General features: G+C 39.9%; 1 pseudogene; it reads left to right on the top strand.

Moving 5' to 3' along the window:
- Window positions 1–892: 892 nt before the first annotated feature.
- On the top strand, window positions 893–1,790 carry LOC108542302 (calponin-2 pseudogene; annotated as a pseudogene).
- The last annotated feature ends 12,844 nt before the right edge of the window (window positions 1,791–14,634 follow it).

The raw sequence follows: 14,634 nt of genomic DNA, 5'->3' as shown, positions 1-14,634 counted from the left end.
ACAGTTGATGAACCTACAGTGACACAGCATTCCACCCGTAGTGTACATTACGGTCCACTCACGATGTTGTACATTCTATGCATTTGGGCAAATTTATAATAACACTATAGTATATAATAACCACTATAATATCATACTGAACATTCACTGCCCTAAAAATCCTCTGTGCCTCACCCACTCATCTCTCCCTCTCTCCTACCCCTGCTATTTATACTGTCTCCATAGTTTGCCCTTCCCAGGGTGTCATACAGTTAGAATCACACAGCATGTAGCCTTTTCAGTGGATTGACTTCTTTCACTTAGTAATATGCATTTAGGGTTCCTCCATGTCTTTTTACGATAGCTCACTTCTTTTTAGCACTAAATAATATTCCATTGTCTGAATATACCACAATTTACTTATCCATTCACCTCCTGAAGGACATCTTAGCTGCTCTCGAGTTTTAGTGATATGAATAAAGAGTCTATAAACATTCACGTGAAGGTTTGGCATAGACATAACTTTTCATCTCTTGTGAGTAAATTCAACGTGATTGCTGAATTGTATGGTAAGAGTGTGTTTAGCATTGTGAGAAAGTGCCAGACTGTCTTCCAGAGTGACTGCAGCATTTTGCATTCCCGCAGCAATGAATGAGAGTTCCTGTTGCTCCACATCCTCACCAGCACGTGCTATTGTCAGTGTTCTGGATTTTGGCCATTTTAATAGGTGTGTAGAAGTATCTGGTTGTGGTTTTAATCTGCACTTATCTGACAATGTATAATGTTGAGCATCAGTTCATTATGCTTATTTGCCAACTATATATCTTCTTTGGTGAGGTGTCTATTAAGGTCTTTGGCCCATTTAAAAAATAAAGTTGTGGTTCCGTCTGGCCCCATCCTGCTGCCGGCCAGCCAGCCATGAGCTCCACGCAGTTCAACAAGGGCCCCTCGTACGGGCTGTCGGCCGAGGTCAAGAACTGGCTCCTGTCCAAATATGACCCCCAGAAGGAGGCAGAGCTCCGCACCTGGATTGAGGGACTCACCGGCCTCTCCATCGGCCCCGACTTCGAGAAGGGCCTGAAGGACGGAACTATTTTAATGCAACCTCATGAAAGCAAGGGCTACAGCGGGGCTCCGTCCCAAGATCCAACGCTCCATGCAGACTGGCAGCCAGCTAGAAAACCTGTCCAACTTCATCAAGCCATGGTCAGCTACGGCATGAACCCCGTGGACCTGTTTGAAGGCCAACGACGCTGTTTGAAAGTGGGGAACATGACACAGTGCAGGTGTCTCTAACTCCCTGGGGGACGGCCAAGACTAAGCGGGCTTGCAGAGCTGGGGGGACATTGGCGTCAAGTACTGGGAGAAGCAGGAGCGGAATTTCGTGAACGCCACCATGAAGGACTGGCAGTGGTCATGTGGGCTGGGCAGACGGGCACCAACAAAATGCGCCAGCCAGTCGGGCATGACTGCGTATGGCACGAGGAGGCCATCTCTATGACCCAAGAAAACCATATCCTGCCCCATGGACCACTCCACATCAGCCTCCAGATGGCCAAACAAGTGTGCGAGGCCGGTGGGCATGCGGCTCCCAGGACGCCCGGCACATCTATGACACCAAGCTGGGAACAGACAAGTGTGGAGCAACTCCTCCATGTCCCTGCAGATGGGCAAACACGCAGGGGCGCGCAACCAGACGGGCAGCCCAGGTCTTTGGGGCCTGGGCCGACAGATATATATCCCAGGTATGCCCACAAGGCACAGTGGCGCGATGGGGGCTCCCTCAGGCAGCCAAAGGCGACTGCCCGTGACCGGAGGTCGCCCTGAATATCCGCCCTTACTACCAGGAGGAGGCAGCTACTGAGGGCTCCTAGCACGCTCTCTTCCCAACATAGTCTCCCGTCTGGGTTTTTAGGTTTTTCTGTGTTTTCATGCTTGTTTTTTTTCTAGGGCCGGGTTCAGTGCTGGGCCAATCAACCAAGGGTTTGGTGGCAGTGTGGGATCAGGCGCGTGGGATCGGCACATGGGGATCAGGCGCGTGGGATCCAGGCGCGTGGGATCAGGGCAGCGTGGGATCAGGCAGCAGAGCTTTTTTGCCCTTTGGCCTTGGTCCCTTTGCAGGGCTGAGCCACCGGGCTGTGGGGGAGGGAGGTGTCAAGGCCATACCCCGATACGTGTAGGGCGTGTAGGGCGAGGGTCGCCTGCTGGCACTTCAAGGCTGTGCTGGGGAGAGAGACTAACCGGCTTTTCCCAAAAGGTTTCTGGTTTGCCTCGCTCTTCACCTTTTGTCAGGCTGAGCAGTTTTGTAGTTTCTTCTGCAAGTTTCAGGAAGTATTCACAAAAGAAATACATTTTGTTTTTTATTTCCTGAGGAATGGGGCAGGGACAGTGGAGAAAGGTGCTGGGAAAATCATATATAACACCTGGGAAAGAAAGGCCTGGCCATGATGCTAAATAATCTCACAGAACATCCCGACTGAACCCAGGACCACAGACCAAATCAAGACCAAACTCAGACCAAAAATGCCCCCAAGGGGCAGGTGGGGAAATGAAGGCCGTACAGGGAGAAAAATGAAATGCTGAGTTGTTGGGGGCTAAGGCTGATTACAACACCTCTCCATGCTGCCAAAACACCACCCGAACAACCGCCTCTGACACTCAGTAGGTTTTGTTTTAGTTGTGGCTGTCACACCAGGCTACGCAGTGCAGAGCGGCAATCTTGCGCTCACTGACACCAAAAACGCACCTCACCGGGCTCAAGCGATTCTCGCAGCCAAAACAGCCTCGACCGAAAACTGGGAACATAAAAAAACAAGATGCAACTCACACAATGCCGCGGCTAAATTTTTTGTATTATAATAGTAGAGACGGGGTTTCCATGTTAGCCAGAAAGCTGGTCTGCAAAAAAAAAAACTCCTGGCCTCAGATAGTGACTCACCGCTCAGCCTCCACAGTGGCTGAGATTATAAAAAAAGGTGTGAGTCACTGAGACAACGCCAACAATAGGAATTTTAAGAAACCCCAAACCCTCTCATCGGGACAAACAGACACTATAAACAGACAATAAACACACACAACCCCGGCCACAAACAACCAACAACAAGCCAAGTACTGCAAAAGCGAGCAAGAAAAGCGCCAAAACCACAGCCAAAGGGGCCCTGCTCATGAGATAGGATGTGAAAATACAATTGTAAACCAAACGCAATAAAACCAAATCTGTTTGTAAGAAGAAAATAATAATAATATATAAAGTTGTTCATTTTCTTATTGAGTTTTGAGAGTTCTTTGTATATTTTGAATAAAAGACATTTATCAGATATATCTTTTGAAAATATTTTCTCCCGGTCTGTGGCTTTTCTTTTTATTCTCTTGAGAATGCCTTTTGCAAAGCAGAAATTTTTTTATTTTTATTTTTTTGAGACAGGGTCTCAGTCTGTCACCCAGGCTAGAGTGCAGTGCTGCATTCATAGCTCACTGCAGCCTTTAACCCCTGGGTTCAAGTGATCCTCCTGTCTTAGCCTCCTGGGACTTCATGCATACACCACCACGCCTGGCTAATTTTAAAAATTTTAATGGAGATGTAGTCTCACTATGTTGCCCAAGCTGGGAATTTTTTTATTTTAGCAAAGTCCAACTTATGAATTTTTTCTCTCATGGGCCATGCTTTTGGGGTCATATCTAAAAAGTCATCACCAAACCTAAGGTTATTGAAGTTTTCTCCTGTGTCATTTCTAGTAGTTTTATAGTTTTGCATTTTACACTTAAGTCTGTGACCATTTTGAGTTAATTTTTGTGAAGGATGTAGATCTGTATCTCGATTCATTATTTTGCATGTGGAAATTCGGATGTTTCAGCACCATTTGTTGAAAGAATTATTTTTCTTCATTATATTGCTCTTGCTTCTTTTATCAGTTGACTACATTTGTATGGGTCTGCTTCTGGGCTCTCTATTCTGTTCCACTAATTGACTTGTCTATTCTTTTACCAATGCCACACTGTTTTGATTACTATAGCTTTACAATAAATCTTGAAGTCAGGTAGTATCATTCCTCCAACTACATTCTTCTCCTTTAACATTGTGTTGGCTATCTTGATCTGTTGCTTTTCCATATAAACTTTAGATTCAATTTGTTGATAGCCACAAAATAACCTGCTAGGATTTTTAATGGGATAACGTTAAAACTACAGATCAGTTTGGGAAGCACTGACAATATTGAGTCTCCCTATCCAAGAACATGTAATATCTCTCCATTATTGGGTTATTATTTTTTTATTTATTATTATTTTTTTGAGACAGATTCTCACTCTGTCACTCAGGCTGGAGTGCAGGGGCGCAATCTTGGCTCACTGCAACTTCTGCCTCCCAGGTTCAAGTGATTCTCCTGCTTCAGCCTCTCGAATTGCTGAGACTACAAGCATGTGCCAACAAGCCCAGCTAATTTTTGTATTTTTAGTAGAGATGGCATTTCACCATGTTGACCAGGCTGGTCTTGAACTCCTGACCTCATATGATCCACCTTCCTCAGCCTCTCAAATTTCTGGGATTATAGGTGTGAGCCACCATGCCTGGCCATTCTTTGATTTGTTTCATCTGAGTCTTGTAATTTTCTTCATGTAGATCTTGTACATATTTTGTGAGATTTATACCTGAGTATTTCATGTTCAGGGTGCTAAATTTCAAATTTCACTTGTTTATTGCTGGTGTATTGGAAAGCAGCTGATTTGGAGTATTAACTTTGTATCCTGCAACCTTGCTATAATTGCTTATTATGCCTAGGAGGATTTTTTTCTATTCTTTTTGATTTTCTATAGAGACAATCACGTCTTTTGCAAACAAAAACTGTTTTATTTCTTCCTTCCCAAACTTTACACTTTTAATTTCATTTTATCGTGTTGCATTAGCTAGAACTTCCAGCATGATGCTGAAAAGCAGTGGTGATAGGGACAACTTTGACTTATTCCCAATCTTAGCAGGAAAGCTTCAAATTTCTCACCATTAAATATGATAGCTGTAGGGTTTTTGCAGATATTCTTTATTAAGGAAGTTCCTCTCTATTTCTAGTTTACTGAGAGTTTTAAAAATCACGAAGAGGTGTTAAATTTTGTCAAATGGTTTTTCTGCATCTATTGATATGATCACATAATTTTGTTAACCTGTTAATGTGATGGATTACATTTGATTGATTTTTGAATGTTGAATCAGCCTTGCATACCTGGGATAAATGCCACTTGGTTGTGGTATATACTTCTTTTTATACATTGTGGGATGTGATTTGCCAGTATGGTTTAGGGTTTTTGTATCTCTGTTCATGAGCAATATTGGTCTGTAGTTTTCTTTTCTTGCAATGTCTTTGAATTGGTAGTATAGTAATGCTGGCCTCACGGAATGATTTAGGAGGTATTCTTACTGTTTCTATCTTCTGAAAGAGACTGTAGATAACTGTTAGAAGTTCTCCTTTGAATGACTGGTAGAAATTCACAGGTGAACCCATCTGGACCTAGTGCTTTCTGTTTTAGAGGGTTATTATTTATTCATTTAATTTCCATAATAGATATAGGCCTATCAGGTTATCTGTTTCTTGTTATGTGAGTTTTGGCAGAGTATTTTTCAAGGAATTGGTTCATTTCCTCTAGATTATTAAATTTATAGGTATAGAGTTGTTATAGCATTCCTTTTTTGTTCATTTTCATGGGATCAGTAGTGATGGCTTCTGTTTCATTTGTGATGTTAGTAATTTGTGTCTTCTTTCTTGGTTAACCAGGCTAGAGGTTTACCAATTCTATTGATTTTTTTTTTTTTTTTTTCAAAGAACCAGTTTTTGGGGTTAGGTATTTCCCTTCCTCCATGTAGAAGGATAGAGCTGGCTGAAAATAGGTATTTCCCTTTCCCTAGGTTAGTTAGGCTCTGATAAAACCCCAGCAGGTTAAGCTCTGGTCAAACAGTTTCTCCTGAGGGCAGACCTTGGGGTTAAGAAAATATAATGCTCTAGTATATATATAAAAATGGTTCCCTTTCCCCTTTCCTTACCGGAAGCAGGAGGGAATTTTTCTCCAGTATTCACTATGAGGACCTGATAGAGGTTCTCGAGGTAAAACTCACAAAATAGTTCCCTCCTGCTCCCATAACTGGGTCTTCCTAGAATTTTTAACTCTCAGATTTGTCCAGACTAAGCCTCCAGCAATTTTTTGATTACACTTTAGGTTTTTCTATGCTGGCACTGGTTCACATGAGGTTTCAGTGAATGGGGTTCCAGTAAGTTTTGAATACGTAATTTTGCCTACAATCTTTCCAAATCGGGGGGGGCGGGGGAAGAGGAGGGCCCGTATCACTTCTTGTAAGATGGTAAGAAGATTGTTGACTTTCAAACAAGTTGTTGGTTTTGAAAGCAGTTTTTTCCATTTTTTTACATGTTGGGATAGAATGGCAACTTCTAAGCTTCTTACATGCCTGACTAGAAACTGAAAGTCTCCTTTATTTTGAAAGACATTTTGCTGGAGACAGAATTCTGGAAGGCCATATTTTCTTTTAGTATTTTAAAGATGTTTTCTATTGTTATGTGAAAGATTCTCCCCGGGGCCTGAAAGTTTGAAGGGATGTGTAACTCCCCCCTTTTCAGGCCCAGTCCCAAGGCGCAAGGCCACTTGCTCCAGCAGCGAACGTCAGCAAGATAGCAGAAGCAGGAAGAGAGCTCACCTGAAGACACCTACCCTGGCCGGAAGACAGGTACCCCTGAAGATCGAGAAAGAGGCTGTCGGGATACTACCTAGCAGTCACGTGAGACTGGGACACTTCCTGATTGCAGAGGTCTATAAAATCCCTGCCCCTTCCTCATTTGGGGCTGACGCCATTTTAGGCCTCAGCCTGCCTGAACCCAGGGGTTCATTAAAACAGCATGTTGCTCCACACCACCCCGTGTTGTCTGTTGGCACACTCTGGAGGTTGGAACCGATACAAGAACCTTTCATTATGACCTCTATTATTTCTAACAAGAAGTCCATTGTTATTATTATCATTGTCTACCTTGTACGTAATGCACCATTTTTCTTTCACTACTTTTAAGATTTCTCTTATCTTCAGTTTTCCCAATTTTACTGTGGTATATCTAGGTGTGGTTTTCTTTGTATGTGTCTTGTTTAGGCCCACAGAGATCCTCAGATTTGTATATTAGAGTTTTTACTTAAATTTAGATTTTGGGGAGGCTATTAATACTTCACATATTTTTCTGCTTCATTTTCTCTTTTTTTTCTTCTAGGAATCCAATCATATATATATTAGATTTCTTAACATTGTCTCATGTTGAGTTCTGTTTGAAGTTTTAACTTTTTTTCTAGGTTTCAATTTGATTAATTTCTATTGACCTATTTTCAAGTTCACTGATGCTTTCTTCTGGAGTCTCCAGTCTGCCATCTAATACGGTGTTCATTTCAGACACTGAATTGTCCAGTTTCCAAAGTATTATTTGATTCGTTTTTTCTATTTTATTTCTCTTCTGATATTTCTCATTACAGTGGGAATATACATAATATATCCATCTTTTTCCTGCAAAAAATTTACTTAAACTTCTTGTCAACTAACTCAAATATCTGGGTCATCTGTTAGTTTGCTTCTTTTGACTGGCTTTTTTCTTTTGATTATGAGTCACATTTTTCTGCTGCTTTGCATGCCTACTTTTGACCCCCAAAAAGCCAAACTCTGTAAAATATTTAAAGAGCTTTCTTCTGAGTCTCATATTTGAGTGCCCATGTCCTGTGGCACAGCCTCAGGAGGTCCTAAGAACATGTGCCCAAGGTGGTTGGGTTACAGCTTGGTTTTATACATCTTAGGGAGACAGAAGTTATAGGCAAAGACACACATCGGTATATGTAAAGTATATATTGGTTCAGCCTGAAAAGCAGGACTTCTTGAAGTGAAGAAGGGTGGGGGTAGCTCACAAGTCATAGCTGGATTCAAAGATTTCCTGATTGGTGATTGGTTGAAAAAGTTAAACTTTGCCTGAAGAGTTGAAGTCAGAATAAAGAAATGCTTGAGTTAAGATAAGGGGGATTGCAGAAACCAAGGTTCTTGTTATGTAGGTGAAGCCTCCAAGTAACAGGCTTCAGAGAGAATAGATGGTAAGTGTCTATAGGACCTTAAATGGGGTCAGACTCTCTGGAAAAGACCTAGTAAGGAAAAGAGATTCTCTACAGAATGAACATTTCCCCTACAAAAGATGGCTTTGCAGGGGCATTTCAAAATATGTTAAAGAAAATATATTTTGGGGTAAAATACTTTGGTTTCCTTCAGGGTCTACTATCTGTCATGGGATGCTATACCAGAGTCAGGTTGGAGTGGGTACAAAGAGTCTGTTTTGTTTTTCTTATGATCTCCATATTAATATTAATGCTGATCCATTGTGCCTTAATTCCAAAGGGGGAAGGGTATAATGGGCCATGTCTGATCTCCACTTGCTGTCATGGCCTAAACTAGTTTTTCAGGTTTCTTTGGGATCCCCTTGGCCAAGAGAGGAGTCCATTCAGTTGGTTGGGAAACACATAGAATTTTATGTTTGGTTTACACTATTAATTTTTGACCATACAATAAACATTATAGGCGATACATCATAGAAGCTCTGGATTCTATTATTTTCCTTTAAAGAGTGTTTCCCTTTTTTCTGGCAGGCAAATAAATCAGTGGCAGTCATTACTTTGATCTGGGAGAAGCTTGCTTTAAGATTTTCAAAGGGCAAGTTCCTTCCCATTTTTCCCTTAGTCCTAGAGTGTGGTCCTTAGTCCTGGAACACGGTCCCTACACATAAGGTGTGGCTCTTCTTTGGTTTCAGTTAAAGGGATAACGTTTCAAAAATGGAACTTCAAGTTCTATCTCTCCTGAACTGGGCAGCTGATTAAATCTCTGCTTGGATGTTTCAGACTTCTAGGTGCTGCTTTTCACTGAGATTTTTAGAGTCTTTACTCATACATAAGCAGTTTAGGAGTTAGCCAAGATTTTGAAGAGGCATTTGTATGCAGATTTGGGGATACTTCCTTCCACCCCATGACTCTCTCCTTTCTTCCCTCACTTTCAGCTTCTATGGTTTCTCTGAACTCAGGCGTCCGATTCAGCAGCCTCTTTAGACTGTCACTCTCTGCTTAATCTTATTCCTGCATGTGATACACACTGGATAGTGTCTCTTGGGGAAACATCATTTAAACATACATCTCATCTAATGTTTCCTTGTTTTAGGTGTCACATCCTCTTAAGTTTTAGCCTGTTTCGGGTTGTTCTTAAATATTCATTCACATGGCTGTTTTTATATTTTGTCCAGAGTGTAATTATTGTCAGGAGAAAAGAGAGTCTGTTACAAGCTATTCTGCCATTATTGGAGTACTCAGACTTTTACTTTAACTTAAAAAATAATTATAGACTCACAGGAGTCTATAGGAAATTGCAAAAACAGAACACAGACTCCAATATACCCTTTTCCCAGTTGCCCTTAAGGGTGCTAACTCTAGCACAGTATCAAAACAAGGGAATTGACATTGGTGCAATGCTGTTAACTAGACTACAGACCTTGTTCAATTTTCACAGGCATTTATTTGTGTATATGCATGTGTATGCAGTTCTGTGCAATTTGATTCCATACACAAATTTATGTAATCACCAATTATACAAAGAAGCTCTCTTGTGCTGCCCCTTTCATACAACCGACTCACGTAACTATTCACTATTCAAGCAGTTTGTACAACCCATTCCATTTCTGTCTGCTGGAAAGCACTAGCAAGTTCTCCATTTCTATATCTTTGTCATTTTTAAGTGTTCCATTTCTATATCTTTGTCATTGTTAAGTGTTACATAAAAGGAATCATATAGTATGAAGATTTTGAGATTGACTTTATACATAAAATACAATGCTCTGGAGATCCGTTCTGGTTGGTGCATGTACCAACAGTTCATTCCTTTCTTTCTTTCTCTTCTCTTTTTGAATTTTTTTTGAATTTCTAATAATAAACTTTTAATTTTAGAACAGTTTTAGATTTACAGAATTATTCTAAAGATAGTACAGAGAGTTGCCATATACCCACACCCAATTTCCCCATGTTTTTGACATCTTACATTAGTATGATACATTTGTCAATTAATGAACCACTATTGATATGTTATTTTATTTATTTATTTATTTGTTTATTTAAAGACAGAATTTCACTCTTGTTGCCCAGGCTGGAGTGCATTGGTGCAATCTCGGCTCACTGCAACCAGGTTCAAGTGATTCTCCTGCCTCGGCCTCCCGAATAGCTGGGGTTACAGGTGTGTGCCAACACACCTGGCTAATTTTGTATTTTTAGTAGAGACAGGGTTTCACCATGTTGGCCAAGCTGGTCTCAAACTCCTGACTTCAGGGGATCTGCCTGCCTTGGCCTCCCAAAGTGCTGGGATTCCAGGCGTGAGCCACCGCGCCTGGCCTGATATGCTATTGTTGATTCGAGTCTGTAGTTTATTTGTATGCTTTCTATTTAAAAGTGAACTTTCTTCACTTTCTCCCCGATATCCCGATATCCTTTTCCTGTCCCAGGATTCTGTTTCATGTAGTCATCATGTCTCCTTAGGCTCTTCTTGATTGTAACAGTTTCTCGGGCTCTGTTTTTATTTTTTGATAACCTGGAGAGTTTTGAGGAGTATACATGAGGTATTTTGTAGACTTTCCCTCAATTGGGATTGATCTGATGCTCTTGTCATGATAAGAATGAGGTAACATGTTTGGGGGAGGAAGATCACAGAAGTAAAGTGCTATTCTCGTTATATCACGTCAAGGGTATGTATTACCAATGTAACTTATCACTGCTCATGTTGACCTTGATCACCTCATTTGAAGCAAGGCTTGTGAGGTTTCTCCACTGTAAAGTGACTATGTTAGTCTCCCTTTCCATATTGTAATCTTTGGGAAAAAGTCACTATGTGCAGCCTACACTGAAGGAGTTGGTAGCACTGCTCTACCTCCTTGAGGGCACGATACCCACATCATTATTTAGAATTGTGCACAGGAGATTGTCTGTAGTCATCATTTATTTATGTATTCAATCATTTATTTATATCAGTATTTATTGTATATTTTTGGCTATAACCCAATACTACATTTATTTTATCACTCATTGTTTTAGCTTTGACCATTGGAAGCGCTTTCAGTTGGTTCCTTTAACCCATTGACATATCTCATATCACTGTGAGTTTCCTATTTGGGTTTTTTTTTTTTTTTGCACTTTCTTTCTTCCTGGCACTGCAAGATACTCCAGGCCCATCTTGCACTTTCCTGACCCAGTCCTAGAATCAATCATTGTTCCAAGAATTCCTGGTTCCTTTTATTGGAGAATGGTGCTAGAAACCAAGATCTGGGTGAAAGATGTGCTTATTGCTACTGTAGTGTCATTGCTTCTAGGCCTTCTTAGCTGATGGAGCAAGGTGATATGTTTGTTTATACTAAATCATGTATGTACACATCTTTACATATTTCTGTATGTAACTATATGTATTTACATTATTCTAAATATGAATTTATACTGATGTCAACTCTAATCCATTGCTACATGTATCATTTTAGACTCCTGGCTTATCTGTAATTTACTACTTAACAATAAAAAACTTGGCTCCCATCCTCTGTCATCTGTTTACTTAATTGTTTCTTCCAGTGTACATCTATAGCAGTTTCATGTCAACCTCTACACTCTGTGGGAACAACTTTATCAACTAGAATGCAGTGTTTAGGTACAGTTCTTTTGCCTTTAGTGTTCAGACTACTATGTTCAAAGCCGCTTAAGTGAGCACCTTATCCTCCCATTCCCTTCAGTTAGGCTGTTTTATACATCTGTAATGCATTTAGATGATTTTTTCACCAACTGCATTCCATTCTGGGCTGTCCCAACCTCCTAAATGATTTTTAAATTTGCATATGTGGAAAAAAATTATGTGTTAATGTTGTGCTGTAAAACTTCATTGATTTTGACAAATGTACGTATCATGTAGCCAGCATTACAGTGTAACACAAGATAGTTTTCCTGCCCTGAAATATCTCTTGTGATTCACCTATTCAATTGTACCCCCAGGCCCCTGGAAATGATAGTTTTTTATTGTCTCAATAGTTTTGCTTTTCTCAGAATGCCGTATAATTGGAAGCTTACAGAATGTAGCCTTTTCAAACTGGCTTCTTTCATTTAGCAATATGCTTAACAGTAGTCTTTCACTTAGAAATGAGTATTTAATATTTATCCATGTCTTTTTGTGACTTGATAGGTCATTTTTTTAATTGCTGAATAATATTCCATTGTATGGATGAACCACAGTTTGTTTATCCGTTCTATGAAGGACATCTTGGTTATCTCCAGTTTTTGGCAATTATGAATAAAGCTGATATAAACATTTATATGCAGGTTTTTGTGTGGACATAAGTTTTCAACTCAGTTGGGTAAATACTGAGGAGCATGATTGATGGATCATATGGTAAGATTATATTTAGCTTTGTAAGAAACTGCCAAACTGTCTCCCAAAGTGGCTGTGCCATTTTGTATTCCAACCAGAAATGAGTGAGAGTTCCTCTTGCTCTGCATCCTCACCAGCAATTGGTATTGGATTTTAACCAACCTAATAGGTGTGTATTGGTATCTCATTATTGTTTTAATTTGCACATTGCTAATGACAAATTATTTTGAGCTCCTTCCATATACTTATTTGCTATGTATATATCTTCTTTGGATGAGGAGTCCATGAAGATCTTTTCCCTATTTTAAATTAGGTTGTTTGTTTTCTTACTGCTAAATTTTAATAATTCTTTAAAAAAATTTTGGATACAAGTTCTTTAACAGGTATGCATTTTGCAAATATTTACCCCAAATATGTGGTTTTAATTTTTCTCCTCTTATTGTCTTTTACAGTACACAGGATTCTAATTTTAACAACATCCAATTTATCATCATTTTCTTTCGTGGATCATGTTGTTGATGTTGTATCTAAAAATTTATCAGCAAACCCAAAGTCAAGTAGAATTCTTTCTGTGTTTTCTTCTAGGAGTTTTATAGTTTTACATTTTACATTTAGGTTTATGACCTGTTTTGAGTTAATTTTTGTGAAAGGTGTAAAGTCTGTGTTCAGAATAATTTGTTTGCATATGGATGTCCAATGATTCCAGCACTGTGTTTTGAAAAGATTAGTCTTTCTTCATTGAACTGCCATTGCTCTGTTGTCAAAGACCAATCAGTAGAATTGTGTGGGTCCAATTCTGCATTCTGTATTCTGTTTCACTGACCTTTGTGTCTATTTTCTGCCAATACTGCATTGTCTTGATTATTGTAGCCTGATTACTATACTTGAAATCAGGTAGAGTGAGTCCTTCAATTTTGTTCTTCTTCAGTATTGTGTTGGCTATTTTGTGCCTTTTCTCTTTCCATATAAACTTTAAATAAATTTGCTGATATCAACAAATAATTTTCTGGCAAGTTGATTGGGATTGCATTAAATCTATAGATTATCAATATTGAATTTTCCAATCCATAAACATGGAATGTCTATTTATTTAGGTCTTTAAAAGATTTCAGTCAGATGCAGAGGCTCATGCCAGTAATCCCAGCACTTTGGGAGGCTGAGGCGAGTGGATTACCTGAGATCAGGAGTTTGAGACCAGCCTGGCCAACCTGGTGAAAACCCGTCTCTACTAAAAATACAAAAATTAGCTGGGCATGGTGGTGGGTGCCTGTAGTCCCAGCTACTTGGGAGGCTGAGGCAGGAGAATCACTTGAACCCAGAAGGTGGAGGTTGCAGTGAGCTGAGATCACACTGTTGCACTCCAGACTGGGTGACAGAGCGAGACTCTGTCTTGGAAAAAAAAAAAAAAGAAAAAAAAAGATTTCATCAGAGTGTATTTCCCCTTTTATTACTGAAGAATTTTTTTTTCAGGATATAGAATTTGAGAGTTAACAGTTCCATTTGTTCAGAACTCGGAAAATGCTGTGCCACTTCCTCCTGGCCCTCATGGTTTCAGATGCAAAATCGGCTGTCATTTGGATTGGTGTTCCCCTAAGCACAACACAGTCATGCATCAGTTAATGGTGAGGATACATTTTGATAAATTAATCAGTAGGTAATTTTGTCATCATGCAAATATCCTAGAGTGTGCTTACACAAACCTAGCCTACTACACACATGGACTGTCTGGTATAGCACATTGCCCCTCAGCTACACAACTGTATAGCACGACACTGTACTGAATATGGTAGGCAACTGTAATACTTTGGTAAGGGTTTTGGTATCTAAATCTATCTAAATGTAGAAAAGCTGCAGTAAAAATATGGTATTATAATCTTATGAGATCACCATCACATATGCGGTTTGTTGATTAAAACATCATATGCAGCACATGACTGTATGTCATTTTTCTCTGGCTGCCTTCAGGAATTTTTCTTTGTCTTTGTCTTTAATTGTCAGAAATTTGATTACGATGTTTCTTGGCAAGGATTTCTTTGAGTTCATCCTGTTTGGGGTTCTCTTCATGTCTTGGATCTATAAGCTTATGCTTTTGACAACTTACTAAGGCCAAGGTGGGAAGACCACTAGAGGCCAGGAGTTTGAGACCAGCCTGGGCAACATAGCAAGACTCCTTGTCTCTCCAAAAAAAAAAAAAAAAAAAATGGCAAATT

This window comes from Rhinopithecus bieti, unplaced genomic scaffold (genome assembly GCF_001698545.2).
Source record: "Rhinopithecus bieti isolate Rb0 unplaced genomic scaffold, ASM169854v2 scaffold_20150, whole genome shotgun sequence".
Lineage (NCBI taxonomy): Eukaryota > Metazoa > Chordata > Mammalia > Primates > Cercopithecidae > Rhinopithecus > Rhinopithecus bieti.
The sequence above is the reverse complement of the archived record's forward strand: the minus strand, read 5'-3'. Positions and strand labels throughout refer to the sequence as shown.